Here is a 12,780-nt window from a genome sequence, read left to right on the forward strand (position 1 = left end):
CTGGGGACAAGGTGGGCATGGGGCACAGCTGGAACGCGGGAGGGCTTTTCCAGCCTCAGAGATCCTGGGATTCTGTAAAACAGAGCGAGCAGCGGGCTGCTCCCGCGCGCCCCAGGCTGTGCTGGGCAGGGGGGCTGCGGATCCCTCCGGGAATGGGAACGAGAATGGGAACGGGAACGCTGAGGCGCAGCGCTCCCCTCAGGGAGGGACGGGCACAAGATGGCGGCCGGGATGACACGGCGGTCACGTGGCGCGCGGTGCCCCCGCCCCGCCCGCGGCCGCCGCACGGGACACGGGAGCGGGAGCGGGGTACTGGAAACGGGACGCGGGCAGCGGGCTGGAGCCGCCGCACCTCCCGGGGACCCGCCCGCCGGCCGCGCCCACGCGGTCCGCACCGAGCCGCGGCTCCGCACGGTGAGTGAGCGGCGACCCAGCGGCCTCCGGCTCAGCGCAGGCCCGGGGGTGGCGGCGGGACGGGACGGCGGCGGTGACAGCGGGGACGCGGCCGCCGCCGCCGCCCCAGCAGGGACGCGCCCGCGGCGGTTCCCGCTCCTCATCCCGGCGGCGGCCCCCGCAGCTCCGGGGGATGCGAGGAGAGCTCCGGCCCCCGCAGCACCAGAGGCTCCAGGGGGCTTCGGGCTGCTCAGCTCGGGGGTCTGACAGAGCTTCGGTCCCGCTGCACGGGCGGATCCGGGCCCCTCGGCCCCCGGGCGCACCGGCAAGGCGCGGTCTGCTCAGCCCCGGGGAGCTCTGGGACCCCCAGCTCGGGGACTGCGGCCGTGGGAGCCCACGGGAGCTCTGTGCTCTACCCGGGGGAGCTCTGCATCCCCGGTTCGGCGGGCTGCAGCCCGGGGTACCAGGGGAGCTCTGGGACCCCCAGCTCGGGGGTTTGCAGGTGGCACTGGGGGAGCTCTGGACCCCCAGCTCGAGGGGTGCAGCCCCCTCAGCCCCAGGACCCAGGAGAGGCTCTGTCCCCCTCAGCCTGGTCGGGTCTGTCTCCTCCTCCCCAGGGTGTTGGAGTGGCGGGTCTGGTCCTCCCTGCCCCAGAGGCTCTGTGGGGACATTGGTCCCCGTAGCTCAGGTGGGAGTGTGGGGGTGACCCCGGTCCCCTCAGCCTGGGGGCTCCAGTGTCCTCTTGCTGGGATGCGAAGGGAGGATGGTCCCTGCTCCAAAGGGAGCTGGAGGCATCTTCTGTGAGTGGGAGAGATCCATCCCGTGCCATCCCATGCCATCCCATGCCGTAGCGGTGACTTTGGGGTTGTGCTGTCTCACTGGGGCTGAGGTTTGTGGGGTGGCAAGGGGATGTTGGCTTTGTCCCCCTCCTGGGGATGAACAGGCTGGGGGCCAGAATGGGGGTGAAAAGGAGAGACCTCGCCATCACAGGCACCCTGGCAGGAGGGTGTGCTCCCTGTTTGCTTGTGGAATGGCTTGCTGATTGCCCGGCTGCAGTATTTGGATTTTTCAGGCTGTATAAGGCATGGGGCTGTCTTTGTACTGTGTTCCTCCTGGAGGCCCTGTTTTGATCAAGGTTTCTAATTTATTCTATCTTGTGTGAAAACCTCATTAAAGAGTGCCTCAGTGCCTTCAAGGCACCATAAATACACGGCGAGAGGATGAGAAGAGAGAGGAAAAGATTATTATTTGTAAAAAATGAGAGCTCTGCCATATTGACATGGTGCTGCTGAAGCTTGCTGATGCAGGCAGCCTCTCCTAGCAGAGCAGCACCGGGATGTCGATGAACGTCCTCGTGTCACTTTGGCTGATGGTGCATCCTGGTGTGACAGCAGGATTTGCAGTGATGGCTTCAGATTCTCTTCTCTCAGGTCCATGTGGCTGAAAATGCTTTCTTATTGGCTTCCATGCCCAGCTATGAACCAGTGCAAAACACAGAACCAGTACAAAACACGTGGCCGAAGTCAGTGGAAGTGGTGCTGTGGATCTTGGTGGGTTTGGGCTTGCCTGTGTTCTTTTGGGGAGCAGATGTTGTATTGGAGTTGCATTCTGGTTTGTTTTGTGTAGTATTTTGTGGGTGTTAAAATTGCTCCAGCTTTGTGAAGTTGTGCAGAGTTTGGAAAGAGAGGGCAGTCCCCCTGGTTGGTGGAAGACAAAAGGTAAAGGCTGCTTTTACAATATGGGTAATAAACCCCCTCTAAATCCAGACAGATTGCTGCGATTTTTCTGATTTTTTGGGCATGTGCAGCAGAAATAAATTCAGCTCAGATACCTTTAAACTGTGTTTGTGATCTGTGGAACAAATGGTGATTCCCAAATTATTACGCTTCTCTCTCCTTCCACATTATCAACCTGGGAATGGCATCTCTCATTTTAATTAGCTTTTAATGTGACACTTACAAATTTAATAAATCCAAGTAGGTGGATGATTTTCAGGACTTGGAGGTATTATGGATGTTTGACTGTTCAGAGTTAAAGGCAGTGATTTGTTGTTTTCCGTGCATCTCGTTGCTTTTCTCAACACTCATCAAGTTTGAATAGGTTTTTACTTTTAATTATATAATTCTTGAGTTCCCTTGAACTAAACCCATGCATTGTGGTTGATGGTGACTTAGAAATTCTTCCTTCTGGTTGCTGCCTCTTGGCATCGCTCAACATTGGTTAATTGGTGCACTAAATATGGGTGGCCTGGGACTTACTCAGGTTTAAAAGCAATTTCAGCCTGGCCGTAAGGAATGGTTGCGGAATTAAAGGCTTTTTAATTGGGGCAGCAGGACATCCTGTGAAAAAAAAAAAGATTGCTCAAAAATAATCCATACCCTTGTTGGGGAAAGGGCCTGTTTGAGTAATAGAATGAATCCATATAGCATCATCAAAAAGCGAAGGAGTGTTGCATGGAGGCCTGAAGGCCGCTTTTGTTGGAGATGGCACGAGGTCCCTGTTTCCTGGGGTGGTTTGCAGGGACCTGTGCAGGGCAGGAGGGATTTCTAAGGCTGCCCAGCCAGGTGAGGTCGGGCTGTTCTTTGCTGAAATGCAGCAGAGCGCCCGAATGCTATTTCAGTCATGATTCAAGTGCAGCACATCAAACCCAACTGTACGAGGAGGAAGCGCTCTGAAGTAGAGGTGAGCTTAAAATGAGCTCAAAAACCTAGAGTTTTTTAGAGGTTTCTTGAATCTGATGGTCACGAACTGAGCTCCCGCATACTGTCAGTACTTTCCAAAGGATTTTGGTGTCATTGAAGGCTTTTTGGGCCCAGGGCATCAGCACACAGAGAGGGGCAGGAGCCCTGGCGTTCTGCATGGAAGCTCCAGCTTTTAATACAGCTTGAATTCCCGAAGTGTGTGGTGTGACATCATTAAGTTAATTATTAAGTCCTGTCCCCTCCTTCCCCAAAATGCTGGGGGAAATGCAGAAGACTGAGGAACTTGTAAAACCTACCGGCTTTTTGGGATGATTTAATCCCAGTCATATTTTATTATTTTGAAAATCTGCTTAGGAGAGGCAGTGTTTGGTGCAGATTTCTTTGGCATTTCATGGATTGAAAGAACATCCATCCTAATAAGCTGCCAGGTGTTACTGTGCAGTGGGGCTTGGTGAAAGGCGTCCCTGCCCATGGCAGTGGGGTGGAAAGAGATGGTCTTTGAGGTGCCTTCCAGCCCAAACCATTATGGGATTTAAACATCTTTAAAATATTTGTCTGTATTGTTTCTGGTCCTATCAAACGTGATGTTGTAGTTGAGGGGAGGAAAAACCCCCAAATTCTTGAAAGTAGCCCACGAGCTTTTTTCTGGTAGTACTTGATCAAGAGCTGGAAAGAGAAAACTCAGTTTTGGAGACTTTAACATGTTTCTTAAAGAAATGCAGTTACTGCTATTGCTGGGCTTTACAGTCAACTCATCCAAATCAAGGGAGCCAATCTAGAGTGGGACAGATGTCCTGTTGATGTTTCCTTTATGTACTGCTGCAGTCCTGCTCTGATGTCCAATTACATATCCATAATCAAAGAAAACCACTCATAAATCCTTTTTGGGAAAGCATCTTCCGTAGGTTTTGCCTGTGCTAATTTGCTTAGATTTTAATGCACAGCGAAATAGATCTCCCTCTGCTTAGAGCCATGAGTACATGTTTTTTCTCCCTGACTTCCCAGCCTGGTCTGCCTTCTGTCTCCCTGATTTTGAAACTGCTTGAAGGTAGCTTTTTCTGTTTAAATGGAATTAAGGCAAAACATATTGCCAGTTGGGGAAAAAAAAAAAAGAAAAAAAGAAAAAAAGACTTCAAGAAATCTCAGAAGTCCAGTAGCTTTGGGTTTTTCTACAGAAAACTGGCAGCTTCCTAAGCAAGCTGGGTGAGGACAGGTGTGGTAGCAGAATTCCTCAGGTGGCTTTGCTGGACTGGTTTTTTGGGGTGCTGCGGACACTGTCACATCCTTATTAGCTGTGTGGGACAAGGCTTGGGAATTTTATCCCTGCCCTCTGCGTCTGGGGAACAACACAGTGGGGCTGCATGGTCTAAGCCTTCATCAGAAAAAGCAGGAAGAAACAGAAGTAAAACCAGGGTAAATCCTGTCTTAAGGACTGAAAGAGCCTTAAAATTGCCCGTTTCTGAACAGGTGGATCTGGAGAGGAGAGCTTTTGCAGCCTTGGGTTAAGAAGGATTTTTAATAGCTGTCATCTCCTGTCCACTGCAGCCTACTTCTTGAATTTCCTTTACTAAAAAAGAGCATTGCAATGGGGAGTGTTTTACAATTTCCCTTGCTGGTCCATTAGTGTATTAGCTTAGCTCTATGCGTGTTGAATGCCACTAAATGTCACTTGCAAATTTAATGTTGGGAGCACTGAGATTTGTGCTAATTGAATTTAAAGTCTTATACTTGATTTTGTTAAAATGGCAGAGTCAGACAATTGAAATGCTTTAATGGGAGAGTGGAGGAGCACTTGCAAATCTGCTCTTGTGAGTGAATCCAACAGTGCATTTGTGTAGATGGAAGGGGAGACCCCGAGCAGACAGATCAGGGTTTGATGGGGTTTTACTGTCCCTTCGTACTGACAGCTGGCAAAATCCACTATGTTGAAAGTCTTAATGCTTGACGTCTGCTCAGGGTCATTGTTGACACCAACTTAACCTCAAATACTTCTGTAAAAATGGTAAAGATTATAGAGCCTTTCAGTTCAATTTAAATTTCTGTTTTTCCAGCCATAGTTTTAGCCACTGCTGGAGAAAGGTTAATTGCTTAGGCTCTTGGTCTTTAAACTCAGTTGTCTGTGTCTGTCTTCTGGGGATTTTATTCAGGACATTAGCAACTTCTGCACCTGAGGGTTTGTTGTTCTGGGGGGGGCTGGGGGAGTGGTTGTTCAGGTGTTTTTTATTTGGTTGATATTTTCTGTGGGTTTTTTTTGTTGTTTTTTTTTTTTTTGGTAAAACAAAACCTGTGGTATTAAACACTTCTTTATTATTAACTTCAGCCAAATACCCAAGGGTTGGATAGACAGAGAAAAGGAGATCCTACTGCTGTGCTTTTTGTGAGGTAATGTGTTAAAGAAATTGCCCTCCATTGGAAAAGAGTCATAAAGATGGGTCCTTGGCATTCCAAGCGGTGTAAATCTGTGCCTCCCTGGATAGCACAGCGCTTTTAAGAAGTTTGTCTGGAAACACTTCCACTAAATCTCCTGATACCGGGCTTTGACCTTCTGCCACTGAGCTGGCATTTCATACAGGCTCCTGGCATGAGCTCTCCTGCCACTTTCAAGTAAAATCTTACCAGGCATTGAAAAGTTTGACTCTGCCGTCGAGCACTGTGCCAAAGCTGTAAAAGCCCTATTTGTACACAAAATGGATTTTTGCTTGCTAGGAGGGCTGGGGTAGTGCTTCAGTAGCTGCAGGAATAGCTTTGAATCTACATAGTAATGAAACAGCTCCATCTAAATTGAGCGTCTCCTCCGTTCTCAGGTCTGCTCTTTGTCTTCTGTGTGTCCCTGCATGGAGTTTTACCATAGTCAGGCTATATTGCTTTGGAAAACTTTGTCAGGGAGGTTAATTTAAAGCTATTTGAAAAGCTTAAAAATGGCTCTGCTGTTAGGATGATGAAAAAGACCTTGAAGGCGCCTTGAGAGCAATTGCTGCTGGAGTACCTTTTTGGCCATGCCAGTGGTGAGCTGCTCCCAGAGCCTCCTCTGCAGGAGCACTCCAGGGTGTCCTCCTTCGCTGCAGGCAGCCACAAAAACTGTGGCTGCCCCTGGATCCCTGGAAGTGTCCAAGGCCAGGCTGGACAATGCTTGGAGCCACCTGGGAGAGCGGATGGTGTCCCTGCCCATGGCAGGGGTGGGTTTCAAAGTCCCTTCCAACCCAAACCATGCTGGGATTCTGTGATGCATCAAGGTTCAAAACCCACTTGCTTTAACTAGGAGGGAAAATCCAGCAATTGTGGGTGATTGCGGAACTCAGGGTGAGCTTTGGCCCTTGAAGAGGGTGCCAGTGGCCTGTGGATGTTGAGTGTCTGGGGAATACATTTTTAGTGGAATAAGAAAGTAAACTGGACTTGCAGGAAGGGAGAGGAACACCCATGTTCCAAAGTGCTGAAGTTTGGGGTGCTCAGTGGAGGCACTGGAGGGGAGGTGATGTCCAAAGCAGAGCTATGAACAAGACAAGAGTGGACAGAAAAGAGTGAGTGCCATCATGTGAAGATCCCTGCTGAAGATCTGACTCGACAGAACATCTTGTTCCCTTTCCCCGGGTACTTTTGGGATGTCAGGATCCGTATTTAATGGAAACGTGGTTTTATGGAGGCTCTCCGCTCTGGGAGAATCTCGCCTTTGCCAAAAGCAGTACTCAGTAATGGGCTGGGGGTTCTTATCTACTCTCTATAAAACGCTGCAAAAACCTTATTTTGCAGTAATGAGCAATTACCCACAAATTAACAAAACTCTTTGTCAGATATTGCCTTTGTTTTTGTGCCTGTGCAATTTCCTAATTCATTTTTTCTCCCTTTCAAAACATAAATAGATGGGTTACCAAAGGCCATTTTAAAAACAAAAACAGGGCCCTAAGCACATTTATCAGGAGGGGATTATTTGAGTTCTGATGGTTTGCTCAGAATTCCTTTGCTTGCAAGAAAATGAGTGTCTGTGCTGAGAAGACACAGACCCATCCAGCCACGTGTCTTGTATCCAAGAATTATAATGTTTTTGAGAGGGAATGCCAGAGTTCAGCCACGGGTTAAGGAAGTGTAAGTGGCTGGGAGAATACTCGTGGAGATGACAATCACACACAGATCTATATTACTTCCTCCTCTGAGCAGGACTAACCCCAAAGAAATGTCAGGTTTTTCAGGGTCCTATTGGGGTTTGAAAATGTCCAAGGAAGGAGATGGGCTGCTTTGGGGAGAGGGGTTCCCACCTCTTGTGGGGAGGTACCCTGCAAGCTTGATTCAGTGCCAAGGGAGGAACCTGAGAGCCAAATGATATTGGATACAGGTGCACCAGATTGATGCATTAAAGGCCATTAGCTGTTTTCTCCGTTGTGCCTGGCCAGCTGAGTTGATGTTCTTAATGAGCTACTCCTTAACTATTTTAACTTTTGACTGCTGCTCCTTAACTCATGGTCCATCAGGGCACAAGTGAATTGGAGAGCATCATTTGTAATTGTCTACTGGGAGCTTTCCTTGGCCACTTTATTGAGTGGCTGCCAGTCTAAAATCCTTTTATGATTCTTCCTGTTTCTCCTTTGCTAATATTGTACTTAATGCAAACAATCTCCTTTAACCTCTTAACTTTGTAGCCCCCTTCACACTGTAATTGTGCTTTAATGCTGCCTATTTGTAGTAGGATATGAACAAATATTTGAAATAATTGTCCACTCTACAAAATGTTGGTTGACTCCATAGATTGTTTTGTCTTTTGTTTGTTAACTCCTTGGGGATCTTGTTTCCACATCCAGGACATCCATTTAGGTCTTTCCAAAGTCGGAAGACAGACTAGAAATCCTAGGGAATGCTGTGTTTCTTCACGTGGTTCCGCTGTCATGGCTGTGTGTTGAAATTCAGCCTGCAGGATGTGATGTCATGCTAATAAATTAATGACTTGTGTTTATTTGAAGATTAGATAATAACGTCGGCATGGAATAATAACCCAGGGAGCAGTTGGCCCTTCTGCTTTAAAGCTTCCCAGAAATTGTGATGTGGATAAAGCTCTGCTTGCTTCTTTCTTGCTGCACTTTCAGCATGAGTGTTGTGGAATGGGAGCTTTGTATTCCTGCAGAGATACCCTGACACCTTGCAGAGGGGGTTGCACTTGTGTTCCTGACACAGGCAGCTGTGGGGACATGGAGCTCCCAACCTTTGCAAGGTGCGGGCTCCAAACTCCGGGCTCACTGCACGTGCAAAACTCATCAGAGTTGAGCTTGAAGGTCCCTTCCCACCCAGGATGGAACCACTCCACGGCTCTGTGTTCATTGGAGAAGAGCTTGTTGAATTTCCCAGCCTGGTTGTCGCTGGTGTGTTCCTCTGTGAGGGAGTGGTTGTGGTGGCAGGCAGAGGCTTCACAACCTCGTGCCCAGGGGAGAACTGAACACCTCAAAGCTGTAACCTCTGATCCTTATCACTGAGTCTCTGCTTTCACTTCAGATTTCATCCCCAGAGAAACCCAAGATTAGGGTACATCTGTTCAACGTGAGCTTTCTGGGCTCATTTAATTCATGGCTGTCAAAGAGCTCTTTTTTTCTTCCCTCGCCCTGTCTTCATATTCCCAGTTTCCAGCATTAAAGGGTGTTCCATGAGGTTTTGGAGACGTGCTCTGTGGTTTGTCTGGCAGGGTGGAGCCTTATCAAGAGGGAAATAAAAACACTGAGGGAAACAGCAGCACTGGGAGTACCAGTAACGGGCTTCTCTCAGGTCTGGGTCATGCAAGAGTTAAAGACATTTTCTGCACCTCTGAAGTGGAGTAACTTCTGCAGTGACTCTGTCAACTGTATCAACAAACTTTGGTTTTGGGACTAAAGTACTGTTGAGTTTTATTTTTATTTAAAAACGAGAGGTATCTGAGGTTCTGCAGTAGGCTGTGGTTATTGCCTTTGGAAATAACTGGAGGAGACTTGCTGGTGGTGAACAGCCAGTGCAGTGACAGGATGTGTGCAGACAGCTGGAAATGCTCAGACTTGCTTGCTTCCCAGTGCTGTCCTGAATTAGGATAGTTGGGATGGAGCCCAGTGCAGCTTGTGGGGTGTGTTCCAGTGTAACATTTGCACACCAGACTGTTCCCTGTTCACTTAGTGCTACACAGTGTTGAGAAGAAGCACTCAGATGTCGTGGAGTCTCTTTGCCTGGGATTGCTGGGTTTGGAGGTGCTGGAGCAGTGCTTGAGTGCAGAGTGGTGGTGTAGAGTTCTTGTACCTTTTTGTATTTGTGTTGTTGATGATCATGGAAGAGGCCCCACAAACTTCAGCTGGAAGGGAGGAAAAGTCCATTTATTTCCACAGACACTGCAAAGTGAAATGTGAAGAATTTGGAGAGCTGAACGTGCTGATCCTGCTGTCTTTATAGCCTTAAAAGCGGTTGAAGAATTAAAATAAATACAAAGAAGAATGGTTTCTGTAGTGGCTTCTCTGGAGGCAGTATTATCTTCTGGTTCTGAGGATTTGTTTCCTTTCCCAGTCTGCTTTAAAAACATTTCCTTTTTCATAAAAGCAGTGAATTAATCCATGGACATTTATGTGAAGTGACTGCTGGGTGCTTAATAACCTACTTATTTTATTTGGGCTGTACTCTTTAAAAATGAAGCGTTCAAGTCAGGCCCTTAGAAGACAGATTGTCCTGCCCGATTGTCTTGAGCAAAGTACCTTTCTGGTTTTAATTGGGCTTTTTATTGCTATGATTTACAGTGGCAGGGTGAGGGCAGCACCGTTCCTGCAGTGCCTCAGACAAGTGGGAAGAGAAGGAGAAGGAGCAGAGCTATTCCTTATCTGGACACTTTCTTAGGTGCTTACAGAGCTGTGTACTTAAACAATTCCTCCATGTAAGTATCGATGTGCAGCAAAGCGACACGGTTTTAAGCACGACATTTAACAGAAGTATTCTCAGCGTGACTTTGCAAATATTCCCAGGTTCAATTTGTCACCTCTGGTGCTGCCTCTTGTCAATCGGAGTGAGGGAGGTTTGTGCAAGGCTCAGAAATGCAGCTAAAATCAGACACTTTGAAATCACCTCTGGGCGCAGTCCCTGTGGCTTTCCTGGACTGGTGTGCTCGCTGTTCTCATGTCCAGTGCCACCTCCTCGTGTCCACTGCCACCTCCTCGAGTCCACTCCCACGTCCCGGTGTCCATTCCCACCTCCCCTGTCCATTCCCATCTCCGCAGGCCCTGTCCTGTGGGCCCCAAGTCCTGCCTTGCTTTGGGAACCCTGCCTAGGGTTTTTGGTAAGGTGGGAGTGGAGGAGAATTTGGCATTTCAGCACCAGCTGCCTTTGCCAGGTCTGCCACCCTGTTTGTGTGTGCTGTACCCTGTGCTCAAAATGCAGGAATATTGTTCTGGCAAGCGTTGTCAAACTTGGATTCTCCTGTCATGTGCAGTTGCAGTGAATTTCCTAGAAACTTCAGGGAGGGGATGAAAGTGATGTAGATAGTTTGTAACAGCTGGTGATTCGGTCATTGGAGCATAAACTGGATTTTTAATGTGCTGAAGAATCAACAAAGGCTTGCTTGGTAAGGTCAGCATCAGAAATTTAGGGGCTGGGTTATTTTTCTTTTGTATTACAGTTTGTGAAGAATATTTTATTTTTTCCTTAATTAGACTGCTTTTGCAACGTGTGTCAGTCCATCTTAAATCCTATGTAGGAAGGTGTGTGGCTGTATCTGACGAGGGCAGAACCTTCTGCTTTTGTGACTTCAGCTGCCCTTTTTGCGGCTGGGTTTTGTCATCCAGATTGTTTTTTGTCCTTTCTTCTGCCAGGCTGTTGAGCAAACTTCCAGGTCTGGGGTTGTGGGGGACAGGGCCACCCTTCAAAGCTTAGGATTGTGGAGATTGGGACACCCCTCCAAGTGTGGGGTTATGGGGATTGGGACACCCCTCCAAGTGTGGGGTTATGGGGACTGGGACACCCCTCCAAGTGTGGGGTTGTGGGGACTGGGACACCCCTCCAAGTGTGGGGTGTGGGGGCTGGCACACCCCTCCAAGTGTAGGGTTATGGGGATTGGGACACCCCTCCAAGTGTGGGGTTGTGGGGGCTGGGACACCCCTCCAAGTGTGGGGTTATGGGGATTGGGACACCAAGTGTAGGGTTGTGGGGATTGGGACACCCCTCCAAGTGTGGGGTTATGGGGACTGGGACACCCTCCAAGTGTGTGGGGTTATGAGCATTGGGACACCCTCCAAGTGTGGGGTTATGGGGACTGGGACACCCCTCCAAGTGTAGGGTTGTGGGGATTGGGACACCCCTCCAAGTGTAGGGTTATGGGGATTGGGACACCCCTCCAAGTGTGGGGTTGTGGGGGCTGGGACACCCCTCCAAGTGTGGGGTTATGGGGATTGGGACACCCCTCCAAGTGTGGGGTTGTGGGGATTGGGACACCCCTCCAAGTGTAGGGTTATGGGGACTGGGACACCCCTCCAAGTGTGGGGTTATGGGGACTGGGACACCCCTCCAAGTGTAGGGTTGTGGGGATTGGGACACCCCTCCAAGTGTAGGGTTATGGGGATTGGGACACCCCTCCAAGTGTGGGGTTATGGGGACTGGGACACCCCTCCAAGTGTGGGGTTATGGGGATTGGGACACCCCTCCAAGTGTGGGGTTATGGGGACTGGGACACCCCTCCAAGTGTGGGGTTATGGGGACTGGGACACCCCTCCAAGTGTGGGGTTATGGGGATTGGGACACCCCTCCAAGTGTGGGGTTATGGGGACTGGGACACCCCTCCAAGTGTGGGGTTATGGGGATTGGGACACCCCTCCAAGTGTGGGGTTGTGGGGATTGGGACACCCCTCCAAGTGTGGGGTTGTGGGGATTGGGAGGGTGCTTTGCTACATTTCCTTCCCCTTCGTTTAAGAACCAAAACACTGAGCAGATCTGCCAGGGAGAGGAGGGAGGTTCCTCATCCTGCTGGCTGTCAGGGGACATGTCTGGCTTCTCTCCAAGCTGGCTGTGATGAGCCAGGATGGAACTGGAGGCATCCCAGTGCTGCTCCTGCCCAGGCCACAGGTGTCACTGTGACCTGCTTGCCCTGCAGGACGTCCCCCTGCATGTTTGCATCCAAAAGTGCGGCCAGGATCCCATTTCCAAGGTCTGCTTTTCGTGCCTGAAGCTGGAGTCAGAGATCAGCATCCCCTCAAGGGCAGGGCAGGGCGGGAGAGCTGGCTGCAATTCCAGCTGGGGGTGGTCCCATTCCAGCAATTAGGAAGAATTAATTGCTTGGCCAGAACCTCAAGACATTGCAGATGGCTCTTAGAGGGATGGAACAGATTCCTGATCCTGAGATGTGTCCAGTTTTGGGGAGGTGGATCCAGAAACCACATTTTTGCCAGATCCAAGGCCAACTGGCTCATCAAATCTGCAATAGAAAAGTTTCTTTTGCTGAGACATGGAATATCTTGTACTGCTGATATTTCTAAGGACAAGGGAGCTTAAATTTCTTGTTTATGTTGGGAACTGAAAGCAGACAATCCCTGGTTTGGGCTGTTCCATAGAATTGGGACAAACAACCATTTTCAAATGGGTTTGTTTATTGTGATGACTTTGGCGTTTTTATGCAGTGCTCCTCTTGGTGTTATGTTCCCGTTATCCCTTTTAAAAAAGGTGTTTGTGCATTCCAGGGAAGGTCTTTCCTACTTATAGTGACTCCTTGCTT

At 49.3% G+C, this 12,780-nt stretch overlaps 1 protein-coding gene across 2 annotated transcripts in view; it reads left to right on the forward strand.

Annotated features, from left to right (window-relative positions):
* The first annotated feature begins 349 nt into the window (after nucleotides 1-349).
* The window catches only part of SGMS1 (sphingomyelin synthase 1), an 88,638-nt gene continuing 76,207 nt past the window's right edge, over nucleotides 350-12,780 (forward strand). For both annotated transcript variants that reach the window (XM_040071184.2, XM_040071185.2), the window contains exon 1: nucleotides 350-414. The gene's annotated coding sequence lies outside the window, so the exon portion shown is untranslated. The remainder of the gene's footprint in view (nucleotides 415-12,780) is intronic.

This window comes from Hirundo rustica, chromosome 8 (assembly GCF_015227805.2).
Source record: "Hirundo rustica isolate bHirRus1 chromosome 8, bHirRus1.pri.v3, whole genome shotgun sequence".
Lineage (NCBI taxonomy): Eukaryota > Metazoa > Chordata > Aves > Passeriformes > Hirundinidae > Hirundo > Hirundo rustica.